Raw genomic sequence first — 24,902 nt, 5'->3', positions numbered from 1 at the left:
CACCCTTGCAAGCCACATTCACCAGACCTAGGAAAGAGTGGTGAGGGAGAAGGGTTATAAATATTGGGGCTTTGGTTACCAGACAGACTTTAGCTTTTAACATCCAGGAACCCAGATCACTATTGGCTTTTCAAGAGCAGGGGCCAGGTCTGACTTATCTTGACTTTCCCAGCTCCTAACAGTGCCCAGCACATATCACTTGCTTAATAAATGTTTATCGAGTGACTGAATACATGAACAAACGAGAAAAATAAATGGAAATTCAAGAGTCGAGTAGAAGCATTTAGTGGAGAAAAAGCTTTGAATAAAAAAGAACAGAGAGATGACAAAGCTTATATTTTTAGTATCCTTTCTTCTGTTCCTTGGCAACTCTGATGTGAACAGCGACAGAGGTTGAATCAGAAAACCTCACTCAAGGTTTAGAAAACATTGTCAGGGTGACAGAGAAAAATCTAGTCCCATCCTTCCTGCTGCCCTAGCTCAACCTGATTCCTTGCTAAGTCGCTTCAGTGGTGTCTGACTCTTTGCCACCCTATGCACGGTGGCCCTCCAGAGTCTCGTCTATTCATGGGATTTTCCACGAAAGAATACTGGAGTAGGTTGCCATTTCCGTCTCCAGGGGAATCTTTCTGACCCAAGGATCAAAACTTGCATCTCTTCTGTCTCCTGCGTTGGCAGGCAGGTTCTTTACCACTAGCACCACCACGACCCGGATGCGTCACTTGGAAAGGCACGGTTCCGAAGCTGCACTTAGAGAACCCCAAGAACTTCAGTCTCCAGAAATAAAGGGGAGAGAGAGAAACTGGGTATGAGACTGGATGAGTCAGATACAGACACTAAAATACACACAGGCAGACCCCACCCTGAGCCAGGTTTTGAAATGGACAATGATGAGCACACATGAGTTCAGGGCGATTTTGACCTTCAACTTTGCAAGACAGGGTGGCCAGGGAAGGAGTGATAAACTGAGAGCTTATGGCTGGATCCAGCCCGTAGACAAAAAAAAAAAAAAAAAAATGTCTGGCATAGGTAGGGTTTGTTTGTTTGTTTATGTAATGCATTGCTAAGATTTAGACATTGGGAAATTTCAGATCAAATCTGGATTTCCAGCTTCTCGTGATAAAGCTGATCTGGGAACCGCAGGCCCAAGATTCCTTGGGGCCACAGTGTGCTGCTGAGGGAGGCAGCTTTCTCCACCTGAATGGCCTTGCTCTTGAACCCAGCAGCCTGGCCTTGTGGACACTGGCGTGTGCGCACACACCTGCCCCCACCTCCCTGGACACTACCCAGAAGGGCCTTCCTGGGAAAGAAGCTGATGGTAAGGGCAGATGTGTGTGATGTATTTCTTCTTCTTTTAAAAAATTTTTAATTTATTTTTAGCTACACTGGGTCTTCGTTGCTGCACAGGTTTTTCTCTAGTTGTGGCGAGTGGGAGTGACCCTCCAGTCGCGGTGCACAAGCTTCTTTTTGCATTGGCTTCTCATTGCGGAGCACGGGCCATAGGCTTCAGTGGTTGTGGCTCCTGGACTCTAGAGCACAGGATCAAAATCTTAGTTGCTCCGAGGCATGTGGGATCTTCTCAGATAGGAGACTGAACCCATGTCTTCTGCATTGCAGGCAGATTCTTTCCCACTGAGCCATCTGGGAAGCCCTGTGTGATAAACTCCTGAAAGGATAATGTTACACTGATGAGCCGTTCTGCTGAGTAGGAATCGAAATTTCCCAGAGCCTTTCGATTATAAACTCAGAGGCTGTCACAAGGCTGCACCTGGATAGGGTGATTGAAAGATACAAAGGTCAAATTTTGTTAAGAGGATGGCTGGCTCCTCTCTTTGCTCCGGTGCATTCAGCCGGTTCTAAATGGCAGGAAGAATGCCTTCATTTTTCTATCACATCTACACCCGGGCCCAAGGTCCAAATAAATGAAGGTAAGTGTCTTCCACATTGAGAATTCTGCCCTCGTTCAGATTAAGGCAAAATTGCTATGATAAATAGTATAAGCAATTGGCTGAATTATGAAATTTGCACTTATTTGAAATACTGTTTCCTACTGACATTTCCCTTCCGGCTGCCTTGGCATTAATGTAAGAATTATTTATGACTCAGCATTTCCCCACAGCAGCTGCCCACGGGACAGAGCATGAACTGATGGAAATGAAAGAATCAGCTGACTCGGCTCTCTCTCGCCTGACAGGAGACCACGCGATCTAGGGGCCAGGGCACAGGCTTCACGGGGGCCAAGCTGGGTTCAAACCCTGGCTTGGGAATGGACCAGCTCTGTGACCCTGAAGCTGTTGTCTACAGCTGGGGTCAGCCAACATTTTCCATAAAGGGCCAGCTAATAGATATTTTCCACTTTGCCCACTGCTGTAATTTCTCAACTCTTAACAACTCCCATAGTCCTCAAACAGCCAGACATAATATGTTAATCTCCTACAGTGGCCATGCTGAAGGGACACAGGCTGAGTGGCTGAAACAACAGAAAGTTGTTCTCTCACAGTTCTGGAGACTAAACGGCCAAGATCAGGGTGTTGGAGGGGTTGGTTTCTCCTGAGGCCACCCTCTGCGGCTTGTAGATGGTCATGTGTCTTCACATGGTAGTCCATCTCTCTGTCTGTGTGGTCTGTGTCCTAATCGCCTCTTTTTACAATGACCCCAGTCATATTGGATCAGGACTCACACTGACGAGCCCATTTTAACTCTGTCGTGTCTTTCAGGGCCCTAACTCCCGGAGCAGTCACATTCAGAGATACTGGGGTTCAGACTTCAACATATGAATTGGGTATGTGGTGGAGGTGGTTGTTGTTCAGTCGCTAAGTCATGTTTGACTTTTTGGGACCTCATGAACTATGGCCTGCCAAGCTCCTCTGTCCATGGGATTTCCCAAGCAAGAATACTGGAGTGGGTTGCCATTTCCTTCTCCAGGGGATCTTCCCAACCCAGGGATCGAACCTGTGTCTCCTGGATTAGCAGGCAGATTCTTTACCATTCAGCCACCAGGTAAGCCCATGGGGTATTCAGCCCATAACAAATAGTAAGTATGTGGATGAATAGGGGACTGTGTTCCTGTGAAAGTTTCTAGAACTGGGCCTGCAGCCTGATTTGGACCATGGACCCAGGTTGGCAGAAGGCTGGTCTCCACTGGCTTCCACCCCTACCTTCCCACGCACTCTGAACCAGCTCTCACTGGACTCGCGCGCACACCATTTTCCTACATTCTACTCATGCAGAAAACTAAGGTCATTTGAAGAGTGAACACACTCACAGTCCATGTATATCCTTAGTTTCTGTGTATAGGAGAAGGGCTAGAGCCCTAGAGGCAGACATTCCTGGTTCAAATTCCAAGCTGACTCTGCACTAACTGTATGACCTTGAGTAAGTGGCTTAACCTCAGAACTCCTCATTTTCTTCACCTGTAGAAAGATGAAGCTGATACTCACTTGTGTTAAATGTACAGTGTGTGGACAGGGCCTGACCCAGTGCTGGCATTAGTAGCGTTTGCTTATTTGCTTAACAAATATTTTTATGTGCCCACAAATGGGGCAGGCACTGTTTTAGGCACTGGGAGAATAGCAGGAAGTGAATCAGACCAATTCTATGCTTGCAGGGGGCTCACATACTGGTTGGGGAAACAGGCAGTAAAGACAAAGCCGAGTGAGGGTATAGAGATTGACAGTGAGGGGCAGAAGTTGGGGGGAGCCTCGCCAAGCCTCCACAGTGAGGTGAATCCAAGTAGACATGAGAATGAAATGAGTGTCCACGAAGCACCACGCTTCACCCTTTCTACTGTATCGCGGGGAGGACTCCTCCTCTACCAGGTTACTGGGGAGGAGGTTTTACTCTAACGTGATCCATCTGAGTGGGAGCGGCACCAGCAGAAATAAGGGGTAGGATTCAGGGCACTCTGGGCTGTTATGTGCGTAGATATTCCACTCAGCTGGGGGATCAATATCAAGGCTTTGGTTGTAGATTCCATAAAAATTGTTATGCAAATGCGATCAGGTGCTGAGAAATGCTCCTGTGGAATGAAACTTCTGCTTGGAGAACAGATCAAACACCAAGAAAACCCATGTCCCCTCCCTCTTGAACCTCCCTCCCATACATACCTATGGCTGAGTCATGTTGATGTTTGACATTAAACAAGAAAATTCTGTAAAGCAATCATCCTTCAGTTAAAAAATAAATTCATTAAAAAGAAAGAAAGAAATTCCACGTCTTGTTCAGTGAATTTGAGGTAGGAGTTGGCAGATTCGTTTTTGCCTTGGCTTGCCTGGGAACCAGATGAGCCAAAACACAGTCACAATAGAATAACCAGAACCTGGGGCCTACACCGGGAAGCCTCAAGGATTACTCAGGCCCCAGGGGTCTACACTTGATCTTAACCAAAAGGTGGAGAAGTCAGTCAATCCTAAAGGAAATCAGTCCTGAATATTCATTGGAAGGACTGAAGCTGAAGTTCCAGTACTTTGGCCACCTGATGTGAAGAACTGACTCATTGGAAAAGACCCTGATGCTGGGAAAAAATGAAGCCTGGAGAAGGGGATAACAAAGGATGAGATGGTTGGATGGCATCACCGACTTGATGGATATGAATTTGAGCAAGCTCCAGGAGTTGGTGATGGACAGGAAAGCCTCAAAAAGAGTCAGACATGACTCAGCAACTGAACTAAACTGAACAGGTGTCTAAGAAGGCAGTGGCTTAGTTTGGCTGTGCCCCAGGCATAGCTGCTTGTCATTTCATTCCACACCTGCACCTTCTTGAGGAAGGCGGGCTTGGTGGAGTTATTTATTGCCCTGGAATATTCAACTTGGATGATATTGGAAAGACTCAACATCTTTCCACTCCATCATTTCTCCTCGGGAGGTCCTATACACTTTCTCCTCCACGGTCACCAAAGGGAATGAAGAAGGAAGAACCACATCCCTGTTGAGGACTACAGGTATATTTTATATCATTAAATAAATCCAAAGGAAAGGATTCCCCTTCTGTCTCCGGGATCCCTCCCCAGCTTCATGGCGTGCAACAACAAGGAGGAGGGGCTCTATGATGTGAGAGATATATTGGGCTGCTGCAAGACACCAAAAATATCAACTTTTCAATGGATATTTCATTTCAGTCAGATGAGTGACTGAACCACAGCAGAGGTTGAGAAATTAGTCAGAAGGTTGATACAATAAACTCTTGGAAGCTGAGACCTTTTTTAGAAGCATTTGATTGGTCACCAGGTCACAAGTATTGGGTTGGCCAAAAAGCTCAGATGGATTTTTCCATAACATCTCACAGAAGACCCAAGGTACTTTTTGGCCAACCCAATAGTTAGAGCTTTCCAGGTAAAGAATCTGCTGGTGATGCAGGAGACCTGGGTTCAATCCTTGGGTTGGGAAGATCCCCTGGAGGAGGATATGGCAACCCACTCCAGTATTCTTGCCTGGAGAATCCCATGGACAGAGGAGCCTGGTGGGCTACAGTCCATGGGGTTACAGAGTCGACATGACTGAGCGACTAACACTTTCCAGACCCAACACAGCAGGGGGTGGGGGGGGAGGGTCCTGTATACACAAGAGTTCCCTTCACTCCATAGACTGAGGAGGGGAATTTGAAAGCATCTGAGGCAAATCCCTAGGCAAGGAAATCAGACTCCTCTCTCAGACATCAAAAAGTACCCAGCAAAATCAATTCGGTGACCAGGTATCTTGTAATCTAGATCAAAGTGAATAATTGTAATTAAAAATGATAAAATAAAATAACAGTACATACTATAAACATTTATTTTTTAATTTGTTGCCTTACGATAGTCAACATCTAAGGATGGCCTACTTTGATGCTATAGAGCAATTAAAAGACAAATTGCACCCACTCCTAGGCCTGGAGAGCTTTCCCTTAGGCGTGGTAGGAGGTGGAGTAGGGCAAAGAGAAAGATAAGTGACACATTCCCTGGGCCTGAGTGCTGACCTCTGGCAAGAAGCTGAGCAGACCTGCTATGTGGAGGTGGGGCTAGGCCAGGCCTGTTCATTGAAGATCAGGACACTCAACCAGCTGCTGTAGTTCCAGCCCATTTTAAGCTTCAGGAGCAAAACAGGTGTGTCCTCCAGACCCAGCCAATTCCCTGGATTGTTTAATATGCCCCAAGTGGAGGGAGGTTCAGGAGAGAGGGGACATACGTGTACCTGTGGCTGATTTATGTTGATGCATCGCAGAGACCAACACAATGTTGTGAAAGAATTATCCTCCGATTAAAAAAAAGAAAATAAATATGCCTCAAGTGACCAAGGGTCCCCTCTTGGAGTATGGCCAGGTGGATCTCCAGCTAGCTTTTCCCTTGGGTTTTAATAACAAAAGACCTCATCTTAAAAAAAAAATCTGTTCTCTCATTTTCAGGAATTGAGACCGTACCCTCCGTTTCAAAGGGATATGAGTAGTAGCCAAAACTAAGAAATGATGAACTGGACATTAAGAGAGAAGTAACATGCTGTATCAAGAGTAAGTCAGGAAGGGATAAATTAGGAATTTGGGATTAACAGATATTTACTACTGTGTATGAGACAGAAAACCAACAAAGACATACTGCATAGTTCAGGAAACTCTGTTCAATATTCTGTGACAACCCATATGGGAAAAGAATCTGAAAAAGAATGAATATATGTATGTATATCACTGAATCTCTGTGCAGTACCCCCTGAAACTAACACAACATTGTAAACCAACTATATTCCAATTAAAAAAAAAAAGAAACTTGCCTTATCAAACTCCAGAGTACCTAAAATGCCTCCCGACTAATTACAAGTTCAGTTACATTTCTATAAAGCAAGAAAAGCAAACACCAAACAAATTACGAGGTCTAGCTTCAGGGCTTTCATTGGACAACCCATTTTGGTACATTTAACGTATATTTTATATATTGGTTTCAGAATTATCTGAATTAGGAATTAGAAAAAGTTACTTTCAGAAGCCATATGAAGAATGCATGCATGCATGCTCAGTCACTATGCGTGTCAGACTCTTCTGTGACCCCCATGGACTGTAGCCCCCCAGGCTCCTCTCTTCATAGGATTCTCCAGGCAAGAATACTGGAGTGGGTTGTCATTTCCTCCTCCAGAGGATCTTCCTGACCCAGGGATCAGACCTGGGTCTGCTATGTTGGCAGGCAGATTCTTTACCACTGAGTCACCTGGGAGGCCCATATGAAGAATATCTCTGCTAATTTATATGGAGACCCCTTGTAGGAAGACAAAAGACCCTGCCTCTGTCTTTCCTAGGAACCAGGTGCCTGGGAAACTGGAGTAGGAATATGGAGTTTTCTCCCCCGTACTCACATTTGAACTTTTTGAATTTGTACCATGTGATGTATTACCTACTCAAAAATAAGTATTTTTTATTTCACATGAATAAAGTGCTGTAATATTTATTTTTGTCATGAAGTCACTCCGTACCACCACTTTCCCTCCAAAGAAATTCTCTCAAAGCCTGAGGAAAATGATGAATTAAACTTTTCCTGACAGGAAAGGCAAAGTCTGAAAATTATGGCTGATGGAGAGAATGAAGAATCCTGGCAACAGACACGGTGCTGACAGCCAAAGAAAAACATGTCTGACAGAATTTGGACTGTTCACCCAAGCTGAGCTAGAACCAGAAAGCTAAACATGTTTAGAATGATATCGTCCATCTTAGCATCAATTTACTCAACCAATCAACGCCTTTTGGAATCAGGGCAACCTAGTCTCCATCCACATCCACCTACCCATGGAGTTCTATTTTCATTTCTTCCAAACTGATGGACGTAAAAGTTGAATTCAGCTTTTGGTTGGAAGCACAGTGCTGTCAGGCTGAAATTTTCACTGCACTGCAGTTCCCAGTGCCCCGGGGCGAGGGGTGAGCTGTGAATGCCACTGTCTCAGGAAACTGGAAGATGGAGCAATGCAACAGCAAGTAGAAGAAAGGGATAGTAGCAGAATTGCCCACTGCAACACTCGGCGGGAGGAGAAAGGTACACTTTTCCTGGACTTCCTGGCAGAAATGTATGAGGTTTGTGTTTCAGGTCACAGCTAATGCCTGTCTTTGCTGGGCCCTTTGATCCTTTTTGGAAGAATGCTACCAATGACAAACCCTGAACTTGAACATGCACACCTGGAACTTGAACTCAGAAGAGACAGCAAGCCAGGTGCTGGTCATGACAGGGCCTTATGAACTTTGTGATTGCACAATTCATGAATGATGAAAGGGTTTTCACGGGGAGGGTTCGTGGTGCTACCATCCAATAGGTGATATGTGTGTGAAGGAGGGGGGATGGTTTGTGTAACGGCTGTAGCTGCTTCCCATTTCCTCAGATCCCAATTTTTCAAATAGATAATGGCTGAGCAGGCTCTGGCTTCCCTCATAGCTCAGTTGGTAACGAATCCACCTGTGATGCAGGAGACCCCAGTTCAATTCCTGGGTCAGGATGATCCCCTGGAGAAGGGATAGGCTACCCAGTATTCTTGGGCTTCCCCTTGTGGCTCAGCTGGTAAAGAATCTGCCTGCAATGTGGGAGACCTGGGTTCGATCCCTAGGGTAGGATACGAAGAAGCTAGTACTGAGATAAAACAGGATGCCATGGGCAGGGATCTGAAGTAGCCATCATCTCCCCCAACAGTGTCATGTTGTACAGAATGTAGAGCTCTGTACGAAGCATTAGAGTTCGCTTCTGGTTAGATAGGTTAGGTGCAGCTTCATGGAAGAGGGAGCGGGCATTGTTCACTTTGTTGTTCAGTCGCTAAGTCATGTCTGGCTCTCTGTGATCGCATGGACTGCAGCATGCCAGGCTCCTCGTCCTCCACTATCTCCCAGAGTTTGCTCAAATTCATATCTATTGAGTCCGTGGTGCCATCCAACCACCTCATCCTCTGTTGCCCCCTTCTCCTTCCACCCTCAATCTTTCCCAGCATCAGAATCCTTTCCAATGAGTCAGCTCTTCGCATCAGGTGGCCAAAGTATTGGAGCTTCAGCTTCAGCATCAGTCCTTCCAATGAATATCACTTTGTTGAGTAAAGCCCCAAATCATCTGAATGCAAACAGGCCAGGCCAGAGACCATCTCCATGGCAATGACAAAATGCTTCCATCACCCCCTTTCATTTGGGAGAAGGCTGTTGCAATCTCCACTCTCCACTAGACTGTCAGATCCACTGCAGCCAGATGGTATCTCTAAAAATGTGGCCTGCAGCCATGCTTGGGAGTTGAATGTGTGACTCGCATTCTCTCTCAGAATAAGAATACATAATGTAACCTAATTAAATGCTTTTGTGTAGCAAAGGAAACCATTGACAAAATGAAAAAACAACCTACTGAATGGGAAAAAGTTTTCGCAAATGATATGACCGATAAGGGATCACTATCCAAAATATGTAAACAACTGATACAACCCAACCTCAAAAACACAAACAACACCATTAAAAAATGGGCAGAGACCCGAAGAGACATTTTTCCAAAGAAGACATACAGCTGGCCAAGCAGACACAGGAAAAGATGTTCAGCATCACTAATTATTAGAGAAATGTAAAATCAAAACCACAATGAGATACCATTGAACACCAGTCAGCATTGTTGTTGTTCAGTAGTTCAGTTGTGTCTGACTTTTTGTGACCCCATGAACTGTAGCCCAGCTGGCTCCTCTGTCCAGGGGATTTCCCAAGCAAGAATACTGGAGTGGGTTGTCATTTTCTTCTCGGGGATCCTCTCAGGTCAAGGATCGAACCTGCATCTCCTGCATTGGCAGGAAGGTGCTTTACCACTGAGCCACCAGGGAAGCACCACCTGTCAGAATGGCCATCATCAAAAAGACCACAAATAACAAAAGTTGGAGAGGATGTGGAGAGAAGGGGACCCTTGTACACTGTTGGTGGGGATGTAAATTTGTGCAGTCACTGTGGAAAACAATATGAATGTTCTTCAAAAAAGCAAAAAATAGGGTGACTATAATTCCCACCAGTTCTACTCCTGGTATATATCCAAAGAAAATGAAAGCACTAATTCAAAAAGATACGTGCACCCCACTGTTCACAGAAGCATTACTGATTCACAGTGTTACTATGTTATATACCTGTAACTTATGTCATATTGTAAATCAACTATAGCTCTGTTAATAAAAAAGAAAAAAGAATAGCTAATGTAAATGGTACTGGTTGGGACCAGCTGAGAAAGAAAAAAAACTACAAGATGGGAACACTGAATGTTTCTGAAGTTAATGATTTGTGTCCTGTTTGCGCGTTCCTCTCTCCTACTGGAGAGAAAGCTTTAGGTGGTTACGGCCAGGGCTATCTGACTCAGGGCTGTTTGAGTCCCAAGGCTCAGTCAGGCCTGGCATATAGCACGTGTGCAGTAAGTTTCCCACAAATGAAGGAGGGACTTTCTCAGAATAAGGTTCTGTGATCAGGTATCGAGACAGGGGCAGACTCTCCGCAGTCTTGAAGTCTGACTTTTCTGAATATCCCCACAAGGCCGTGTCTCGGTTACCACCATCGTGAGCATAGATTGCTGCACAGACGGTGCCGTGATTCCAAACCAAGAATGCGAATTCCTCCCCAGCTCCTGCCAGGCTGTCTCCCTGTGCTGACTGTATGTTGGGGCCTCTTTGATTAAGTTTAGGGCCAATCTTGCCCCTCGAGAACCTATTTTATGAATCCCTTTTAGGTCCGGGAGTTAACCCAGACATGGCTGCAGAGGGTGAATGTCTCGCCCTTGCCCAGGTTGACTCCTAAGCACACACCGCCCCCTTGTGTCTACGATGCATTTGACAACGTAGCTTCCAACAGCTGCTAAAGCTCAGCCAAGTGACGCCATTCATGCAGAAAGACTTCAGTATTGAGGGGGAGGCAAATCAAACACATGCAATTACCCTGAAGGTCCAGAATAGCCGGCACTAACTACCCAACCCAGAGCTTTGAAAATGAAAACAAAAACTCAGACATGATAAAATCCAAATCCAAGAGTTCAGAGACAGAAAATTCTACTTTCTAATGGAGCTGAACGTTTCCATAAACTGAAATTATGAATTAGAAAATGAAGATGTACTCCTAGATTCTTCATATTCCAATTCATTGCCTTGAAGCACTTTCAAATTCTGTTTTTGGGAGGGTGAGTTGCATTGTCCATTCACAGCACTCACACCCACATATGCAAGCGGTGTGAGGTACAAATATACCCATTCCCTGGGTTTGTACTCTCAGTCACAATGTAAGACTGTTCATCTTCCTCACACACTTTGGCTTGGAGAGAGAGAACCCTGGATCTCTACCCTGGCCAGTCCTCTTCTCTTCAACCATTTCAGCGGATGCAAGCTGAGCTTCTGGCACAGCAGAAAAACATCTGGATCTGAAAAGCCCATGTTCACTGGCCCGGAACATCGTGGATGAGACTCGTGACCTGAGCCTCTATTCTATTTGTTTCTAAAGCAGAGACTAGAATGAAAGACACTTCCACTGTTGACATTTAAAAATTATCTCCCAAACACTCAACTGTGTGTTGTCCTGCACAGTTAAAAAGATACTGTAGGAATTTGCATTGTAGGAATGTATGTTCTATAGCTACATCTCTCAGACAAGTACACCTCACCTTCAGAAAATTGCAGTTAGAGCCTCTGCAGGAGACCCTGGCTGTGAAATAAACATTGTTTCAGAGGTGTGCCATGCACAACCTGACCATCCTTATGAAACAACCCTCATAAAATACCTTCTCCACAAAAGGGCACAGATGTTCAGACTAAGCCTCCAAAACCCTGTTTTGCTTGCACAAGTGCTAAGTCTTCAGGAAAGCAGTACATCAAGGCTGTACACTGTCACCCTGCTTATTTAACTTATACACAGAATACATCAGGAGAAATGCCAGGCTGGATGAAGCACAAGCTGGAATCAAGATTTCCGGGAGAAATACCAATGATCGCAGATACCACCCTTATGGCAGAAAGCAAAGAAGAACTAAACAGCCCTTTGATGAAAGTGAAAGAGGAGAGTGAAAAAGTTGGCTTAAATCTCAATATTCAGAAAACTAAGATCATGGCATCTTGTCCCATCACTTCATGGCAAATAGATGGGGAAAAAATGGAAACAGTGACAGATTTTATTTTCTTGGGCTCCAAAATCACTGCAGATGGTGACTCCAGCCATGAAATTAAAAGATGCTTGTCCCTTGGAAGGAAAGTTATGACCAACCTAGACAGTATATTAAAAAGGCAGAGACATTACTTTGTCAACAAAGGTCCGTCTAGTCAAAGCTATGGTTTTTCCAGTAGTCATGTATGGATGTGAGAGTTGGACTATAAAGAAAGCTGAGCGCTGAAGAATTGATGCTTTTGAACCGTGGTGTTGGAGAAGACTCTTGAGGGTCCCTTGGACTGTAAGGCGATCCAGCTATTCCATCCTAAAGAAAATTAGTCCTGACTATTCATTGGAAGGACTGATGCTGAAGCTCCAATACTTTGGCCACCTGATGTGAAGAGCTGATTCATTGGAAAAGACCTTGATGCTGGGAAAGATTGAAGGCAGGAGGAAAAGGGGATGACAGAGGATGAGATGGTTGGATGGCATCACCAACCTGATGGACATGCGTTTAAGCAAGCTCCGGGAGTTGGTCATGGACAGGGAAGCCTGGTGTGCTGCAGTCCATGGGGTTGCAAATCGTTGGACACGACTGAGCGACTGAACTGAACCAATCAGGCTTGGGCTTTCCTACCTCTCCTCTTGGATTCTCTTTTTCTTTTTTTTTAAATTTTAACTCTTAAATTTAAAATTTATTTTTATTGATTATATTGGGGGGCTGAGTTGGGTCTTTGTTGCGGGGCACGGGTTCTTCATTGGGGCCCACAGGCTTTCTCTCGTTGCAGTGTGTGGGAGCTTCTCTTGGTGAGCCGCGCGGGCCCCTCTTGGATTCTCATTCCACCATTACTGTGCTTTTCCCTGTCGGCCATTATGCCTCCTTCATCCTCTGTCCTTCGAGGTGCACCTGTTTTTAATGGGTACACAATCCCTTACTTCAGGGAACAAAGCTCTGCTGAGAAACTTACAAACCATGTTGGTGACCAGGAGGTGAGGCAGGTATTTGGGTAGCATGACATTTCTAATAGCCCTTTAAGCAGGCGTTCTGTGTCTGTGTTTGTCATCTCTGTGAAAAGAGGCTTCTCGCTTCTCTCTCTCTCTTTACTCTCACTGATCAAAGGTCCAATTGTGTCCAGTTACCAGAATAAATCTGACCTTTGCCTCCAGGGGCTCCAACAGGCAGTGGTGATCACAGCAGTCTACCTAGCGTAGGCGGAGTGTTGTTTGCTCTGAGCTAATTATTCCAGTAATTATTTTTTTCTGATTTTCTCTTTAGCATAAATTGAGATTAACGGTAAAGGGCAGGGCTCTTGGGTTCACAGTTTTCTTCTGTAAAAGGGGTAAGATTAAAGATTAAACACATAACAACCCTGTCTCTGGGCTGGCTCCTAAGGGTGTAGGATGCCCAGTCAGATTGATTGATTGGAGTTTCAGAGTGATTGCTGAAGACATTTCCCTTTTCTGAGGGCTGAGATAGGGTTCGTGGTTGGAGAATTCAAGAGAAATCTCAGAGTAACGCCCGCCTCCATTTTTCAGCCCACTCTAACACAGCCTGTCACAGCATTCGGTGGCCCTTCCTTGCTGTCCATGTTGCTGGATGCTTTGCGCCATGTCCGGCTTGCCCCATCCCTGTGCCCTCAGCCCAGTTGGCCTTCCCAGTATCACTCACCCTCTCCTGAAGTACCTTCTTTTCTTGGCACCTGCAGACCATCACCCTGGTTTTCCTGCTACTCCTTCTGTGGCTCCTACGGGGGCTACCCAACCTTGGTCCTTTTCTGGTTCCAGGTCTGTCCTTCCCACAGATTGGGTATTTCCAATCCTACACAAAGGACGGGTGTAGAGTGGAGGACTAAACAGGAAATGAGAGGCCTGGGCAGGAAGTCATCACAGGAAGTCACAATCTTGCCCTCATTCAAAACCACTCCAACAACGAAGTCACTTCCCACACCTGGTCACTCAGAACCTGAAGCAATCTTAACTGCTCCCCTCCCTCCTTTACCTGTCCTCCTAAACATATGCTTAGTCCATTCACTTTTTTCCACAACCACTTCTACCCCTACACCCAGTGCATCCCACCTGCTCGCCTATCATAATGGCTTCCTCATTGTCTCTCCATCTCTTTCCAACCCACTCTCCACACAGCAGCAAAGGGACCACTCACTGCCCTGCCAAGAGTATACCTGCTGTCCCAGGAGAAAGGGGACTTCCCAGGTAGTGTTAACAGTAAAGAACCTGCCTCCCAATGCAAGAGACACAAGAGATGTGGGTTCAATCCCTGAGTCAGAAAGATCCCTGGAGTAGGAAATGGCAACCCACACCAATATTCTTCCCTGGAAAATTCCATGGACAGAGACGCCTGGTGAGCTACAGTCCATGGGGTCACAAAGAGTTGAGCATAACTGAGCATGCATGCGCGCACACACACACACACACACATTCCAGGAGAAGGATCAGGATTCTCACTGGTCCTGCAATGCTGGATAAGACTTGCTCCTTGCCACCCCTGCAGTCTCATTGCAAGCATCTCCCTTTCTTTTTCCACAGTCCGTAATCTCCAGCTTTCCCTCAAGTCCTCTGATTCTAGAATGTTCCTACCTCACTTTCTGTTCTTGTCTTTGCCTGGAATGCTCTCACTCCCACACACTGAGTGGCCAGCTCCTGTTCAGACTTTAGCCTGTAGTTGTCTCCTCCAGAGGAACCTTCCTGAACCTACAAACTTGGTTAAGCTCCCCCTGTCCTAAGCCTCTCCTTCCTAGCACTCCCACTATTGGAACCAAAATAGATTTTTGGTTCCTTGTAACCACTATTGCTTTCCAACAAGGGTGGAACCCATGACACTGAAGGATCTCTTGGCTTCTGGACATCTTAAGGAGTCTGACTGTGAGAGTGTACGCGAAAACAAAAACATTCTACCTCATACAGTGGTAGAAAGTAACAATAACAATGCTGGATTCTCAGAGAAATCCCAAGAACAGGAGCAAAGATGGATGGCGTGGGTGAATGCTATGGGAAAAAGGGTCCAGAGAGGAGCCAGGTGGAGTGACCAGAAAAGCCCTTTGAAGTGAGCATGTTATTAAAATGGGCTTCCCACGCGGCTTAGTGGTAAAGAAGTTGCCTGCGATGCAGGAAATGCAGAAGACAGAGGAGATGCAGATTTGATCCCTGGGTCAGGAAAATCCCCTGGAGAAGGAAATGGCAATGGCAACCCACTCCAGTATTCTTGCCTGGAGAAGTCCATGAACAGAGGAGCCTGACGGGCTACAGTCCATGGGGTCACAAAGAGTTAGATACGACTTAGCAACTAAACAACAGCAATTATTAAAACGTCTTTTTACCCAGGACTCCATCAACAGATTTACCTGTCTATGTAACAGACTTCTCCCCAGATAATTCAACTACTGTTAAACTTGAGTCCAGAAGGTTTTTTCCAAGTAACAAGGACAGCTGTGGCAGGAGAAATGTCTGTGGGATCTGATAGGATCAAGATAGAATCTGGAGGGATGGATGTCCTCTACCTGACCACCCCCCCTGTAAATGTGTGCCTTGCAGACTTGGGGCAGAGTGGGGCATGGAGTGGAGGGCTAAACAGGAAGTGGGCGGGAAGACACAGAAGTGGCCAGGGTGGAGGGCAGGCTGGGTGGATTCCACCCTTGGACTCCTCTTTGCTCGGAATGAGCTGGCCTTGGGTTGACATATTTTATGTATGTAATATTACAGCAAAAGCTGTAAATGTTACTTTGGAAATTCTCCAAGATCAATCATTACCTGATAATCCATCCAATGTTCCCCAGAGAGGTGCTATTAAGGCATATTTATAGCTAATCTATGTATTCCTAGACACACCTAGATAGTATAAATCCCAGGAGGATGACGGAGGTGAATACAACATCAATAGGTCATTGGTTCCTCGAGACCTACTCCACTGGCTTACGTATCTCTGTTTTATCAGTTTTTGGAAAATCTCCAGAACAACAATCATGCTTTCTTAATTAAGAAAAAGGTCTTAGTCTCATTCTAATCAATCAAGTAAACCACAAAACAGTCTAAGGGGAGTTAGACCTTTAGAGCAGCGTCACAGACTTTTCCTGTCAAGGGGCAGGTAGTAAGTTGGTTAGGCTTTGTGGTGATCTACCATCTCTGCTGCATATTTTTACTTTTACAATATAAAAACTATTCTGAGCTAAGGGACAGCACAAAGCCAGGCCAAGGACAGAATTGGCCTGGGGCCATAGTTTGCTGTCCCTTTCTGTAGAGTAAGGAGGAATAGTGATAGTACCAGTACTATCGGTCTGGGAGTACCAGAGGCTTCCCAGGTGGCACAGGGGTAAAGAATCTGCCTGTCAATGCAGGAGCCACGGAAGACAGGAAGATCCCCTAGAGTAGGGCACAGCAACCCACTCCAGTGTTCTTGCCTGGGAAATGCCATGGACAGAGGAGCTGGTGGGCTACAGTCCATGGGGTCACAAAGAGCCAGGCACAACTGAGCAACTAGCTGCATACACAGTACCAGATCATACTTTTTGATGCCTTGGGAAGAGGCATCAGATGGGGAGGCTGAGCCTCAGAGATGTAAAACAAATCCTGGAGTTCTATAACCAGAAAAGGCAGAACCTAGATTCAAACTTCATCTCTGCCCACCAGTACCTTTCAGGGCTCCTCTCTCCATGAAGCTGTGAGTGACAGACCCTAAAGGATGACCAGGCGGGACTCAGCCTCCACAAGCACAAGCAGAAGTCTTGCAGGTGAGCAAGCATGCAGACAAAGGATGAGTAGTTGATGAAAACCCACAAGGAGGCAGTCACAATCCACACTTTTCTCACGGTGGGTCCACCATGCTCACTTGTCTTGGAAAGCCAGCCCGGACTATTTGGACTGCTGTCTTAATAGAATCCTTCTAGATGTGGCTGTGAGGAAGCAGTGGGGGAAGGACACTGTTTCTCCTGTTTCTGCTCTATGGCAGGCACTGTTGTGAGCCCTAGGTCTACACGTTGAGTTCCGTGTCTACAAGGTGCAGGATCTAATGTGTGTACAGAGTCTCCAGTTGTGCCTGTGTGCATGCTCAGTTGCTCAGTCGTGTCCAGCTCTTTGTGATCCCATGGACTGTAGCCTGCTGTGCTCCTCTTGCATGGAATTTTCCAGGCAAGAATACTGGAGTGGGTTGCCATTTCCTCCTCCAGGAGATCTTCCCAACCCAGGGATCAAACCCACCTCTCCTGTGTTTCCTTATATATCACTGCATTTCTATATATACATATATAGTGGTGAAGACAGAAAATACACAAGGAAAAATGTATGATCACTAATAACTTACATGCAGAGTACATCATGCAAAATAATGTGTTGGATGAAGCACAGGCTGGAATCTAGATTGCTGGGAGAAATATCAATAACCTCAGATATGCAGATGACACCACCCTTATGGCAGAAAGTGAAGAGGAACTAAAGAGCTTTTTGATGAAGGTGAAAGAGGAGAGTGAAAAAGTTGGCTTAAAACTCAACATTCAGAAAACTAAGATCATGGCATCTGGTCCCATCACTTCATGGCAAATAGATGGGGAAACAATGGAAACAGTGACAGACTTTATTTTCCTGGGCTCCAAAATCACTGTAGACAGAGACTGAAGCCATGAAATTAAAAGACACTTGCCCCTTGGAAGAAGAGCTATGACCAACCTAAACAGCATATTAAAAAGCAGAGACATTACTTTGCCGACAAAGGTCTGTATACTCAAAGCCATGGTTTTTCCAGTAGTCATGTATGGATGTACGAGTTGGACCATAAAGACAGCTGAGCACTGAAGAGTTGAACTGTGGTGCTGGAGAAGACTCTTGAGAGTCCCTTGGACAGCAAGGAGATCAAACCAGTCAATCCTAAAGGAAATCAACTCTGAATATTCATTGGAAAGACTGATGCTGAAGCTCCAATACTTTGGCCACCTGATGCGAAGAGCCTACTCATTAGAAAAGATCCTGATGCTGGGAAAGATTGAAGGCAGGAGGAGAAGGGGATGACAGAGGACAAGAGGGTTGGATGGCATCATCAACTCAATGGACATGAGTTTGAGTAAACTCCAGGAGATGATGAAGGACAGGGAAGCCTGGCATGCTGCAGTCCATGAGGTTGCAAAGAGTCAGACATGACTGAGTGACTTGAACTGAACTGATCTAAGTTCTGAGGGAAGTCAGGACTTCTCAGCAAGAGTTGCTGGGTGAGGGAGGGGTTAAAGACTCTAGAAAGCTGATTGGATGAGAAGAGAGGGCCTCTGGGCTGGTGGGCTGAAGCTGAAGGAACATCTCTGTTGGTTGTTCTCTTTCAGCTTCAGCCCCAAACCCCATCCCCAACCCTCCACCAAAGGTGCTAGAGGGCTGGTCCATATGCTTCCTCCTTGGGGCAAGGTTTGGTCTTTCATGTGCTGCAGCTCAATATCCCTGCCAGTTGCCCCTTTGGCAGTTGTACCCATCAGCAGTAGTTCCCCGAGCTCCATAGGCCTGTGATGCTCAATTGTGTCTGCAAAGCTAATCCTTTCTAATCCTTTCAACCAACACATTGGATCCCCTAAATGGCATCTTTCTCTCCTTCAAAAGCAATCATTAGAGTGGTTTCTCTTTTCCTGATTCAATTCCAGCTGATATAAACCATGAGTGCAGAGTTCTGAGGTGGGAACACATGTATTGGAGAAAGAGAGCCCGACAGGGCAGGAGGAAGGGAAAATGGTGTGGTAGCGGGGAGACTGAAGAGTTGATTCTCACACACCCCAAAAATGGCCTTGTGACACACTATAAGTCTGGATTTTATTATGAAAGCTCTGAGAAGGCACTGGGGAGTTAAGATGAGGGAGAGAATTAAATAGGAAAAGGGAAAAGTGGGCAAGACTGAATTGAAGAAACAGAGCTAAGGAAATGTAAATAAGTAAGTACCTAGAGGGGTGGGATGGAGGGGGGTTGAGAGGAGGCTTGAGAGGAAGGGGATATATGTATACATATAGCTGATTCATATGGATGGTCGTACAGCAGAAATTAACACAACATTGTAAAGTAAGTATATTCCAATTAATGAATTAAAATTTAAATTAAAAACAGAGAGACTTGATTATGATCCAAGCCTCTAGGCATGGCCAACGGTTCTGGAGAGAAATAATTTGGGCACTTATTAGGTCACAGCTGCTGGAGCAAGGATGGTTTTCCAAGGGTATTAAAAAGTAAACAGCTCATTAAATTTTTAAAAAGTAAGTAAATAAATAAGTTAAATAATGAGGGTATGAATAACATGTTCTAGAAAAGAAAAGAAAATGGCTAAGTTGTGTTCGACTCTTGTGACCTCATGGACTGTAGCCTGCCAGGCTCCTGTATCCATGGGATTCTCCATGGAGTGGATTGCCATTTCCTTCTCCAGGGTATCTTCCTGACCCAGGAATCAAACCCAGGTTTCCTGCACTGCAGGCAGATTCTTTACCAACTGAGCTATGAGGGAAGCCCAATATAGTAACTATTTGTCAACATCTGAAGGGCTCTTTTTAATTTCTTGCATTTGCCAGATGTTTTCCATCTATTCCAAAGACAGAGGAAGGCCAAACTCAAACTATGGAAGTGTTTAGGTTAGTGACATGGGGAAAAAAAAATCCCTGATTGCAGAAAGAGTTTGAACACCCTCTTTTCTTGGGAATCTATATAAACAAGATAGACAACTAGTGATTTTTAGTGGGATGAAATCTAATTTGAAGACAATACTGCATGTCCCTAGCAGTTGGATATGTACAATTATGGATAATTTAGTCTCATGTTTAAATTCACTCCTGGAAATTTTGGCCTTAATTCTAATACTGTATGTTTGTTTACCTTCTGTGTGCTCAGAAAAGCTGGTTTCTCCATCTTCCATAAAAGATAGTCTTCGTGTAGAGAAACAAAGTCTAGAAATTACCTTATAATACTGTCATATAGTATATCACTACATTAACAGTGATAAGAAATCACGAATCATTGCATCTTGAACATGTGATAGGGCTGTGGCAGGAACCCAGGTAACGGGGCAAGGGGACCCATAGGCACGCAGAGATCAAGGAAACAGGGCAGCCACAGTCTGTAATGACCAGCCAGCTCACCCACTGACGTAGGCACTCTGCTGAAGTTGCTGAGGTCAAGGTTTCAGCTAATCATGATCATGTCGCAGGAATAGAATATGAAACATGACATTCAGCACTCACACAGCCTTCACCTGTCAGCTCTGGGCCCAGAGGGAGACTGGTCCATTCGAATCAGGTCCTACTTGGACTAGTGGTCTCTCACCTGGAATTGGGAGGGGTGGGGCATGGAGCATGTTTTTGCCCTGAGGATGGAAACATGGAAAGCAGACCTAAAACTACATCCTGAATCCTGCGGGCAAATGGAGCAGGAGGCCCAGGTCTGGGAGAGAGGATGAGCTGCAGGAAGGGGAACAAGTCATGGGGGAGGTGGGCTGGAGTGATGCTGCTGGTGCTGCCGCCCCTCCCTGGTGTCACGCTCGGAAGGGACAGGGCTTGAGCCTGACGTCACTGAGACCTGGCCCAGAAACCTGGCTCTACGTCACTGCTTGGGGTATGCTGGGCAAAGTACTTGACCTTCTTGAGTCTCCGTATCCTTTTTTTGTAAATGGGAATATTGTAGGTCTTCATTATCCAGGAGTAATTGGTATGGGGAAAAAAGCTTGAATCTATCTAAACAGGAACTGAAGTTTCACAGCAAATAATTTAGTAACAAGTAACAAATGAAGCTAAAAGTAATGCCCAAGAATTATTTTGTTTTATAGTTAGTAAAATGCACGTTATAGTTACTGCTGTGTGCTCATTTCTAGAACAACAAATAAGTCAGATTTGATGGCAGGGTTGTGGCATGTTTTTCCTGATGACATACTGGAGGGCTCCATCATCTTCTCTAAGCATCTTTGCTAATATTTTGACAGGCAAAGACTTTCCTCCCATAATGTGGCATCCTATTGTCAATATATTCCTTTCAAGAACAGATAGGGAAAGAATAAATTAATTGTTGTCTTAAACTGTAACTTTTTACAGCTGCTTTGGAAATTCTATTGATCATTTTCATTTCTGGCAATATGGTAGGCTAGCTATCCCCCCAAACCTTCCCTCTGCAAAACATTTCGATTCTGCACAAATGAAAAAAAAGCTCCCCTTTAAGTGTAGAGTTGACTCATGAGAATAAAGGCAGCTCTCAGGGCAAGAAATGGAAGAAGGCTCTACAAATTTGACATGCAGCAGAATGGTTGGGCAAAGGGGAACTGAAGCAGAGACCACTGTTGGAAATGCGGACCCTCAAAGGGTCACCCTCAGTGAAAGAAGGGCTTGGAAAAAACCCACCCAGGACAAAGCGAGCTATATAGTGTCTGCTGCAGTTTGAGTAGTGGGGATACGGGAGATTTGCACAAGTATATCTTGTTGTGTATCTCCTAAAATCTTCTCGGACACATGTGCACATGCATGTCTGCATGAGTTCCTAGCAAACTGTTCTGTACTTTGCTTTTTTCCGCTTCCTCTTAGAGCTCTCCCATTGTGTCCATATGCATCTATCTGATTTTCTAATAGCTGCAGATAGCACATAGTATGGATATGATTTAATGTGAAATTATAAAACCATACCACATTTCTAATTTTCCTTTACTTTTCCACTGAATTTAGCACTTTCTAATGTACTCAATACTTATCCATTATATTTATTTTCTGTTTCCTCCCATACTCATGGAAATGTCAAGGGTGCAAGGATTTGTGTTGTGTTCATTCATTGATGGACCCCATGTGCTTTTAGAACAGGGCCTTTTACATAGTAGATTCTCAAGCAAACACTTGCTGAATGAATTGAATTAATCAATGAGTTACACTTCAACCAATTCCCTAATGACTTACATAATTTCATGACACTAAAGACTACTACAAACATCATCACATGTGGTTCTACTATACAAAACCACAGTCAGATCCTCTACATCTAATCTGCACTAGATTAGAAACCGTATGGAAAACTACCTTGGTGGATGAGAGAACTGGCTATGATTTCACTCATGATTATTTATAGTAGATATGTAATAAACAACTCTATTAGAAATATCAACAACCTCAGATATGCAGATGATACCACTTTAATGGCAGAAAGTGAAGAGGAACTAAAGAGCTTCTTGATGAGGGTCAAAGAAGAGAGTGAAAAACCCCATTTAAAACTCAACATTCAAAAAATTATGGCATCCAATCCTATCACTTCATGGTATAGAGAAGGGGAAAAAGTGGAAGCAGTGACAGACTTTATGTTCTTGGGCTCCAAAATCAGTTCTGATGGTGACTACAGCCGTAAAATTAAAACACACCTGCTCCTTGGAAGGAAAACTATGACCAACCTAGACAGCATATTAAAAAGCAGAGACATTACTGTGCCAACAAAGGTCCATATAGTCAAAGCTATGGTTTTTCCAGTGGTCGTATATGGATGTGAGAGTTGGACCATAAAGAAGGCTGAGCACTGAAAGAACTGATGCTTTCAAATTGTCGGGCTGGAGAAGATTCTAGAAAGTCCCTTGGACTCTCAAATGATCAAACAGTCAGTCCTAAAGGACTGATTTCAATGATATCAATCCTAAAGGAAATCAACCCTGAATATCATTGGAAGGACTGATGAAGCTAAAGCTGAAGCTACATTACTTTGGTCACCTGATGCGAAGAGCTGACTTATTGCAAAAGACCCTGATGCTGGGAAAGATTGAAGGCAAAAGAAGAAGAGGGTGGCAGAGGATGCGATGGTTAGATGGCATCACCAACTCAATGGACATGAATTTAAGCCAACTCCGGGAAATAGCAAAGGACAAGAGAACCTGGAGTGCTGCAGTCCATGGGTCGCAAAGAGTCGGACACAACTTAACAACTGAACAGCAACAATAACACAATGTATAAAATAGATAACTAATGAAGACCTACTGTACAGCACAGAAAAGTCTACTCAATACTTTGTAATGACCTCTATGCGAAAAGGATCTAAAAGACGGTGGATATGTGTATAACTGATTCACCTTGCTATACAGCAGAAAAAAACAACATTGTAAATCAACTACAATCCAATAAAAAAATTTTTTTTAAAAGCAATGTTTATTTTCTGTGAGAAATGTTCTCAGACAATGAAATGTGGAATGTGATAGAGGATCAGGGAATGACCACTACATCATAGCAACATAAGATGTGAAGAAGAAATTTGGTGAGTAAAACACAGGAAGCAAGGAACCAGCAGAAGCCCACCGTATAGAGGGGCCACCTTGCCTCCTGCCTCCCAGTGCATTTTCCTACTATATCAGGACTTTTTCCCAATTTCACACTTCACAGCATGCCCCTGAAGGATATTCTATCCATCAGCATCCCTTGAACAAGCAAGAAATAACCAGATATTATATTTTAAATAATACGTTCTTTTTTTTCTTAATATTTTTCTGCCTCAGGTGCTTCAGAGAACAGTAACAAAACCCCACTGCTCTAAAAGGGATGCAACTCCATATGAAAGCAGGATTTGCATTGGACTTCTCCAAACCCTACCTCCCGGCCTTCAACTGAAGGGGCACAGCATCTTCTGGTTCCTCTCCCAGGAGGCATGGTTCTGAGCATCCTAACCGACTAGCCTGCAGAAGAACAGTTCACCTCTTCACTGTTAGGGCTTCCTCCTCCCACACCTCAACTTTCGGGGCTGCCAGTCCCCACTGGGTCAGCCAGACAGTAAAGAGGGACTTTCAGGACTTCCCTGCTGGTCCAGTGGTTATGAATCTGTCTGCCAATGCAGGGACACTGGTTTGATCCCTGGTCCTGGAAGATTCCACATGCTGAGGGGTAACTAAGCCTGTGTGCCACAGCTACTGAAGCCCGTGAAGCCTAGAGCCTGTGCTCTGCAACAAGAGAAGCCACCGCACCACAATGAGAGAGTGGCCTCCGCTTTCCACAAATGGAGAAAATCTGCAGGCAGCAATGAGGACCTAGCACAGTCAAAAAAAAGAATAAATTACTAAGTTAAATTTTAAAAAACAGTATTAAAAGAAAAAAAGAGTGGATTTTTCCAGGCCTCTTTGACTGTGGCCCCTGCCATCCCTGCTCCTCTCTGCTTCTTCCATTCTAGACACACATACCCTGATTGTCTTGAGCCTGCCCTAATCTCTGTGTACCTCTTTTGTACTTGGCTTGGATGCTCTCTGCTTTTGTCTGCATGTAGCAAAGCCCTAACATTTGCAGGGCTGGGATTTGAGAACATATGGAACTTCAGACTGTATAGTTGCAATACTGTAAAGCAATAAATTATGCTAAGAAACTGCTATAATGTGCTTCATTCTTTTGCCTGGTCAAATATACCACCATAAAGACCATATAAAAATTTGTATACATGTGTTACTTTTGGCAAAATATCAAAGACAATTGAATTTAATCACTAATGCTTTGTGTTTGGGTATTCTGTTGATGGGTCAGGATGTAGAGATACACATATTTTAGCTTTACTTAAATAATTTTAATTTACAATGGTCATTAATTATAATTTGATTTTCTGTTAATTTTGTAGGTAATTTTGAAGTGTTTTTTTTTTTTTTTAATTTTGAAGTTGTTTTTTTTTTTTTCCCCAAAAAAGTTAAGTTTTAAGCATGTGAAAAAAATACTTTGACCTTTGGCCATACCATGCAGCACGTGGGATCTTAGTTCTCCAACCAGGGATCGAACCTGTGACCCTACAGTGGAAGTGTGGAGTTCCAGCCATGGGACTGCCAGGGAAGTCTTCCTGGGACTTGACTTTATAAACCAGGACTCAGCTCGTGTCACTGAACTGGCTTGTTTGTACACGA

The 24,902-nt window shown here is 44.6% G+C and overlaps 1 long non-coding RNA gene across 1 annotated transcript; it reads left to right on the top strand.

The window, feature by feature from the left end:
* The first annotated feature begins 2,938 nt into the window (after window positions 1–2,938).
* LOC123332198 lies at window positions 2,939–24,089 on the top strand. Its single transcript, XR_006548975.1, has 2 exons — window positions 2,939–3,000; window positions 23,526–24,089. It is a non-coding gene; the product is annotated as an uncharacterized LOC123332198 (long non-coding RNA).
* The last annotated feature ends 813 nt before the right edge of the window (window positions 24,090–24,902 follow it).

Source organism: Bubalus bubalis, chromosome 2 (genome assembly GCF_019923935.1).
Source record: "Bubalus bubalis isolate 160015118507 breed Murrah chromosome 2, NDDB_SH_1, whole genome shotgun sequence".
Lineage (NCBI taxonomy): Eukaryota > Metazoa > Chordata > Mammalia > Artiodactyla > Bovidae > Bubalus > Bubalus bubalis.
Note: the sequence above shows the minus strand (reverse complement) of the source record. Positions and strands in the feature narration are given on the sequence as shown.